The sequence below is a fragment of the Leptonychotes weddellii genome, chromosome 2 (assembly GCF_054177405.1).
Source record: "Leptonychotes weddellii isolate Sample4059 chromosome 2, ASM5417740v2, whole genome shotgun sequence".
NCBI classification, from domain to species: Eukaryota; Metazoa; Chordata; class Mammalia; order Carnivora; family Phocidae; genus Leptonychotes; species Leptonychotes weddellii.
Genome location: NC_138370.1, coordinates 86,014,074 through 86,022,304, shown reverse-complemented (window position 1 = coordinate 86,022,304; position 8,231 = coordinate 86,014,074).

Genomic DNA, 8,231 nt, shown 5'->3' with positions numbered 1-8,231 from the left:
GGAAACTCTGACTACAGCCATGTGGGGAACCCTCAAAGAGGAGATCCAGCTACGCGAGTCTGTAAGAAACTGAGATAAAGTAAATGTGTGCTATTTCAAGGCGCTAACTCTGTGGCAATTTGTTATGTTGCAATAGATAACTAATACATTAAAACAATTCTAAGAATTACTAACTGTAATGAGTAAATGTAACTCTAATGAAAACAGTCCCCTACTGGAGAAGACCAAATATTTATTAGCTTTCAAATGGCATAGCTTAATTCTGTTACGATGAATGCTGCTACAAACACACTTACAAAATTATCCCAGGGTTCATTTTTAAAATATTTCTAAGTTCCAGGAATAATATTTCTTGGTCAAAAGAATCAGCACATCTGACATGAACTTAACTGTGTCTACCTTCAGAACTAATTCCCCTGCTCGCTCAGCGCTACTGTTTCTGTCAAAGAAAATATTCTTTTGACTTCACCTGGAGACTACTCATCGGTTCATTTTACGGTCGAAACGAACTGGGATTCCCGAGAGTGAGAAGCCACACGCTCATTAAGGCAGAGGCAGCGTGCAAAGAATTCTAGCTCTTTCTGTGACGGCCTCTTCTTCACCAAGCACTGACGATTCTTCGGTGACCATGTGTGGCACCTCTGCCTCTTCCCCGGTCATGCTGTCCCACTTCACATCTCCATACTGCTGGAGCCTTCCAGTTGGTCCTCTGCATTCCTTCCGGTTCATTCTGCATACCACGTGAAGACGAATCTTCTCACAACCTCACTTTCATCCTGCCCCTCCCTTGGTCAAGAATTACTAAAAGCTACGTATAGTTTTCTAACTCAAATTCAAACTCCTCTGCTCGTCGTCAAGTCCTCCTGAAACCGGCCCCAGCTTACACACACATCCATCTTGGTCCCCACTGGGCCCAGCACACACATCCTCGGCACCATCGCCCATGCCTCTCTTGTGCCCTGCTGTGACACACTTCTCCCCACTTGCCTTTTTTCAAGTTAGGTTAGTCTCTCCTCTCCCCTAGTGCCTTTCCTTCTTCCTGTGACAGTCCTTAAAGAACAACTTTAAAGAACACCTTTAGCTCCATTCTTTTCCCTCAGGGCTTATCATTACCTAAATACAATATACTCACCTGTTTATCCCATTTATTGTTTTTCTTCCCCCTGTGGAATGTAAGCTCCATGATGACAGGGACATTTTTGCTATTTTATTCACTGCAATCATCCCGGGGTCTAGAATAATGCCTGGCACAGAGGAAACACTCAATGCGCATTTGAATTAATAAATGAAATTCTACTTGCTCTATGAAGTTCTCGCTCACACTGCTATCTTTTTATCAGCAAATACCTAAACATTCTGTCTCTCTAGCACCCAGTCAGGCTTTAATTGTCTTATGAGCTCTGTTTTGTTTCTCTGAATTGTAGACTTATTTGCGTATGTTTGTTTATGTCCAACCTCCTTTCCTCCCCTCTTGTTCTAGAAATATACTTGCCACCCCATTTCACCTAACTCCACAGAGGCGGGTCCTAAGCTGGGTCATTCCTCTGGCCACAGACAATGGTCAAGGGATGGGTGTAAGACCCATGCAAAGACAGTTGGAGGCCTCCCATGACTTCATTATTGAGGTTCCTATAGCTCTTCCTTCAATTCCACAATCTACCCTTCTAATAAATCCCCCTTTGTGCTTAAGTTGGTTTGAGTTAGGTTTCTGTCATGTGCAACTTGTAATCTGTGTCTTGTATTTTCCTTATATGTTTCCAACTTGCAGGCCAATACATGCATTTGGTTGTATATAGACTTCTATATTTTAACTGAGAGCTAGTTCAGGACAATGCATTCTCCCCACTTGTTATGCAAGTAGTGAATTACTACAGTGAAAAAATGTATCAAATAGCCTTCTGAGTTTCTTTCTTTCTTTCTTTTTTTCTTTCTTCTTTCTTTCTTTCTCTCTTCCTTTCTGAGAGAGTGTGTGTGAGCAAGGGAAGAGCAGAGGGAGAGGGAGAGAGAGAATCTCAAGCAGACTCCCAGCTGCACATGGAGCCTGACGTCGGGCTTGATCCCAGGACCCTGAGATCATGACCTCAGCTGAAAGCAAGCGTGGGCCACCCAACCCACTGAACTACCCAGGTGCCCTGCAGCTTTCTGATTTCTTCAGTGGTGATGGACCTGGGTGAATTCTGGTTCAGTTTTTAATTGCTTGGCTAGGTTATTTACCACCAATATTCTCATTTTTATCATTCGTATAAATGAAGATGACAACCACTTATTTCTTGGAATTGTTTGAGGATTTTTTTTTTTTGAGGTAATATATGTAACTGATTTAGCCTAGTTTCCTGAGGAAACAGAAGTTGAGACAAAAGCTTACATGCTAACACTTTTACGGGGGATGCAATCCCAGGGAAGCCTGTGTGAAGGTTAAAGGGCAGAGAGGCCAGGAAGGAAGGAAATAAACCTGCCAGATTTTTCTAATCCTCATGGTTCTGCTTCCAAATATTCTGCAACTCCTGCTATAGCCTATCTGGATGGAGAGAGAAGAAATCACGTGCTGGTTCCTACTCCCACTGGTCAAAGTTGGCCCACAGTGTGTCCGCTCCCTGCACTTCCAGGGTGTATGACCTACCCTCTCTGGCAACTGACACAGGAGACCTCAAAATGCGAACCACAAAAAGTCATCCGGACTCCTACTTGCCTATCCTCACTCTGCAGACCGATGGGGCAGCCAAGTGAGCTATTGAAAAAGCATGGGCTCCAAGAGGGCTCACAGAATCTCCCGTCTCAGGGGCAACAAGCAGTCCCAGAACAGGAACTAGAGAGGTTCGTACAGCGTGAGGCTCACCCAGCTAAGCAGGTGGAGCCAGCACAACATGATCCTGCCAAAAAGGCAGCAACAAGCCTTCCTCCTACCAACATCAAACTGTTTCCTTCACCCCATAAGAATGTGGCTGGTGCCAGGCCTGCTGGGTTATGAACAGAAAGCCATGGCCGAGCACCTCTGGGGAGCCTTCCAGGCTGGCCCCAGAACAGTGACTATGCCTAGCATGGTGGCTGGTGCTGGAAGATGTTACATAATGTTGGTTTTCTTCCTTACTTAGGAAACTCAGACACATGCTGTAGCTCTGACGTTCTTAAAATGAAATTCTAATAAGAACAAATAATACAAGATGGCTTAAGCTGACTACAGTGGACATTCGCTTTAATACCGGGAAGATCAGTGAGACCATATTACAGAAGATAAAAAGACCTTAGCATAGAAATATGAGTGTTATTATTCCTCTCCTTGTTTTCCCTAGCCAGTGGTAGGTGAGCCATCCATTGGGTAATATGCTGACAACACACTTGACAAAATTCCCCCTTTCGATACACCACCAATGGTGTCTAAGATTTTGTGCCTATCTGGGCAAAAGAGTGCCTTAATTTCTTAGACATTTGGCTCCTTGGGGTGAGTCCCTGAGGCATTGATGACTTTCTAATTTCTATAATGGCCTAAGGGCTTTTTGACTTCTTTTTTCCTATTGAAATCTCTGCCAGAGTTGGCCACTTTTCAAGAATGAACTCCAGGAAAGTGTGAAAGTAGGCAGCTAGTTAGACTCTGATTGTTAAAACACCTAGAGTTGAAATACCACCTCATGGACCCGATGAAGGGACATGGCAGCAACAATACCTACAGGCCAGGTGACCCCACAAGATGTCTTTAACATGAAGTTGGCAATTTCTCATGGAGACATTTAATCTCCCAAAATTCCACACATGATTTCCCAAACCTGGCCAAGTAATGTGGGTTACCAGCTTTTTCCTTAACTTGGAATCATTTGTGGTAGTTCTAAAAACTGCCTCAATGTGTGAGTTTCCTTGGACTAAAAGAAAAAAAATAGGACTTGTAAGTTCCAACTGCCTGAACATTTTCTACTTTAAAAAAAAATGAATTAGACAGGAAGATATTGGTACATGACTCATGGTAAACAAACACCAAACACATGTTATCTTAATCATTCTGTACCAAAGTCAGGAAATTGTGTGAAACTAAAAAGGAATTGTCCAGAAAGGAAGAATGAAGGATATCCAGAAAACAAATTCGAAGGTTTTATTTTTTCAAATTGTCAATTTGTAGAACTTCAAACAACCACATCAATCAGAGTCAGTCAGAATATAGATAAAAGAACACTTAGCTATCTTAAGATCTACCCCTGTTTCAACAAACTAGGTTTTAATTAATGAAGTATCTATTTATGAAAGTCTCCATTAACTTTTTGCAATCCTATTCTATTTTGAATGATCAGAATTATAACTCATTACTCCTATGATAAGCAACATCCCTAAAATCTATTGACAGCTAATTTCATTTCATGCTTCTGTCAAATGATCTAACATACAAAATGTTTAAGTTATCCTTGTCTTAGTGGAGTTCTCAGTGTAGTTCAGTAAGTGGACATTATGTGAAAATTCCATATTTCATGAAGCATAAGAAGCTAGCTTGGAACAGGGATAGAATTCCTCTCTACAAGGTAATCTGACATATCTCCCCCTAGAGATAAGTCAAGGTGGCCAGTGAGGGATGGTGGCAGGTTACTCAAAGCTATAGAAAACTCTTATATAGGATTATTATTTTTTTAATATGTACTAGACATATTTATCCCCAGAACAATATAAGTAGCTTATAATGTTGCATAAAATATCTAAAGCACATATATTTAGAGCAAAAGAAGAAAAGTAAGAGGCCCAAAATTAGAACCAGGAATTAAATGAAAGCAAACATGTACGTTTAATGATGCTAGAGAGGAGTGACAAATTTGAACTTAAGCTTTCTATCAGTTATTATGCAAAAGGGAAATCCAGGCAGTTATGCAATTTACAATGTGCATGAGCCGAAAATCTACCAAGTGCTTAGAAGAAGTGAAATTGTTCTTGAGAGAAAGAGCAAAGAGGAATTTCTTCTATGGTTGTTGATAAAGAAGGCAGCAAGTGAGGTAATGAGCAATGCCTTTTAGAAGACATTATTAGAGTAGACACAAAAGTTAGTTTAATAGGTTGGTTTTCTTATATTGCCCTCTCTTAATATGTGTCAAGGGTATCCCACAAAACGTTCAGGAAGCAGTTAGCTCTACAGGTGTGTGGGTGTATAAATAAAAATTTTTTATTTATTTATTTGAGAGAGAGAGAGAGAACACAAGCAGGGAAGAGGGGTAGAGGGAGAGGGAGAAGCAGACTCCCCGCTGAGCAGGGAGCCCGATGCGGGGCTCAATCCCAGGACCGTGGAATCATGACCTGAGCCGAAGGCAGATGCTTAACTGACTGAGCTACCCAGGCCCCCTTGGGCTGATTTTTAAACACATGCTCCAGAGCCTTGTTAGTCAATGTGGTCCTCAAACTAGCAGCATCAGCACTACATGGGAGCCTATTGAAAATGTTGAATCTCAGGCCCCACCTCAGAACTATTGAATTAGAATCTGCATTTTCACAAGGTTCCCAAGTAATTTGTATGCACCATAATGTTTTAAAAATTATTGTTCAGAGGACGGAAGGTATATGCTCTCAGAATATTGTTTTTCTTACCTAAGCTTTTGATAAATAAAATTTATTTCACAATTGCATCCTGTGTGTCTAGTTCACTACCTGGTGTATATTACATACCCCCTAAATGTATGTTGACTCGCTAATTGACCAATATATTTGTATTTTGGAAAATTTTAAGGCAAATATAATAAAATATTCGTTGTTTTGGACGTTAAATATAAACATGGTCCCCAGGACTATTGCAAAGATGCCGTCTTCCACCGCATGACGTCCTCTTTCTATAACCTGCATGTTCTTTTCACGTAAAAGAGGAAAAGATATGTCCCAGATGCTATCAGTGTGTTGAACACAGCTGACAAAAATCCAGGGGAAGGGAAGGACACCAAACTCTCCTTGAGCACAACTCCCCCGCCCCAATTCTATGGAATTCCTCAACCCTTGACCTAACTCACATTATGTAACAAACTTGAGCGTCTATTTTGAGTATGCCTAAGGCTGATACAAGCTCTTTGCTCCAAACCTGTTGAATTCCTTGGGAGGGAAGAAGATGCAAAGCTCCCAAAGCTCCTCCCCTCCTTCCCACTGTGTCTGTGGCTCCAAGAATTCTGTCAGGGCAGTCCTCACACAGACCCAGAAGCACCAGCTTCCTTGTCCATTATCCCTACGCGGCTGTGAGTGGGATCAATACTGGCTAACTGACACATAAGTGTGTCTTCACCTTACTCTTTAAAACTCACCCAATACATTTTAAACTTCTATAAAGTTAGTTAGAAACTATCAGCCTGATTTTATTTTAAATTATGCATTTTTATTTAATATAAATGTTTCAATTATAGCTGAAGCTTACCATAAAATTTTTAAAACAAACTTTCCAACTATCATAAAAGTTTTTGTCATAATCTTAAAAGCAAGACATGTGTCTTATTCATCTTTGTATTCCTAACACCTAGTACAGTGTTTAGAACATACTAAACACTTGGTAAATATTTAAAAGATGGAGTGGATAAATGAGTCAACTCCTTTAGTGAAGGGTCTGAGCTAGAACACAGGCAGACTCCTTATGGACACTGAGCTCGACAGCCTTTAGGTCCCACCAAACACTGTGAATGGAAATCAACAGAGAATCAAGAAACGGTATTATACACCATTTTTAATGTAACTTGTATAAGACTCATCAAACATTTGAAAATCAGAAATGATCAAAAAGTAAATGAAGCCTCAGCAAGACGCAGTGACTTATGCATTTACATTCCTGATTATAAGAGATTCTGAAATAGATTTTATATGGCTTCAAAGTATGCACTTTATAACTGCAATTAGCTGGAGCATGTGTGACGTAGGAATTCTGACCTCTCTCTGCACTTGGAAGAGTTGGACGCGGGCCTCAAGGACACACATACCTAACGGGATATTTAGAATACAGCCTCCATAGAGTTGAGATCACAGAGTCTGATAACTTGGGGTTGCCCACCCTTGTCGTGCGGCATGACATTAACTTGGGGGGAGAACTACAGTACTCTGACAGTTTCTGGAAAATTAAGGGGCATCTCTTGCAAATAAGTCACTGAAGGCCATAGTGGAAGGACAACAGGACTTGGATGGATTTTATGCATTCTGAGTGTAGAGTTAGGGACAGAGGCAGACACCTGACAAGAGAACAGCTTCTTTGCACAGAAACCCTAAAGGATGTGATTCCCCAGGGTGGTGGAAACCATAAGACACAAAGTGGAGAGTTGCAAAAAGCTGAGAGGATAGACTTACAGGAGGCCTTGTTTTATCAGCATCACGTAAAGAAAACAGTCTTTGAGAAATGTTAGGCAAAGAGATTGGGGGAATCCCCAATTCAGCTGCAGGTGTAATCCCCATTCAGCTGCACAGCTCAGGAAGAACTCCCAAAACTTCCTATAAAATTTACCAAACTAAGAAAGGTATCTGGAAGCTGCAAGAGTGGACCAAAAGGTCATAAGTGCCGAGCATGACCCCTGGGGCCACAGAGAAGCCCAGCAGAAGACTGGGGCAGAACCTGTCACAACCCTGGGAGACAGTCCAATACAGTTTGGTGGATCGGCTCCTCCATTTCAGGGCTGAACGTTCACAAAGCAGTTTGAACTGAGCATTTCCCCCCAGGCTGTGAGCAGGACTCATAGCACAGAGCAATTTTGACAGCTGTTATTTGTCTGATGCTCAAAATCAAAAGTGGTGCATTTTCTTCTCTTTTAATAAAACCACCCTTGGCCCCATTATAGACATTATGTTTGCAAGTGGGGTATTAGTGCCAGGTACTTACAGGAGTCCCCCCTTATCGACGCTTTCAATTACCTGTGGTCAGCTGTGGCCTGGAAGCAGATGATCCTCCTTCCCGCATGTCATCAGAAGGTCAGTAGCAGCTTCGCACTGTCACAGTGCCTACGTCATCCGCCTCACTTCACCATGTAGGCATTTGATCATCTGACATCATCACAAGAAGAAGGGTGAGTACAGTACAATAGGATATTTTGAGAGAGAGAGAGACCACAGTTACATAATTTTGTTACAGTCAATTTTTATCATTGTGCTATTGTATTATTTGTTATTGTTAAGGTTTTGCTGTGCCTAATTTATAAATTAAACTATCATAGATACGTATGTATAGGAAGAAAACATAGTCTATATAGGGTTCAGTACCTTGCACAGTCTCAAGTATCCACTGGTGGTCTTAGACTGTATCCCCTGCAGAGAAG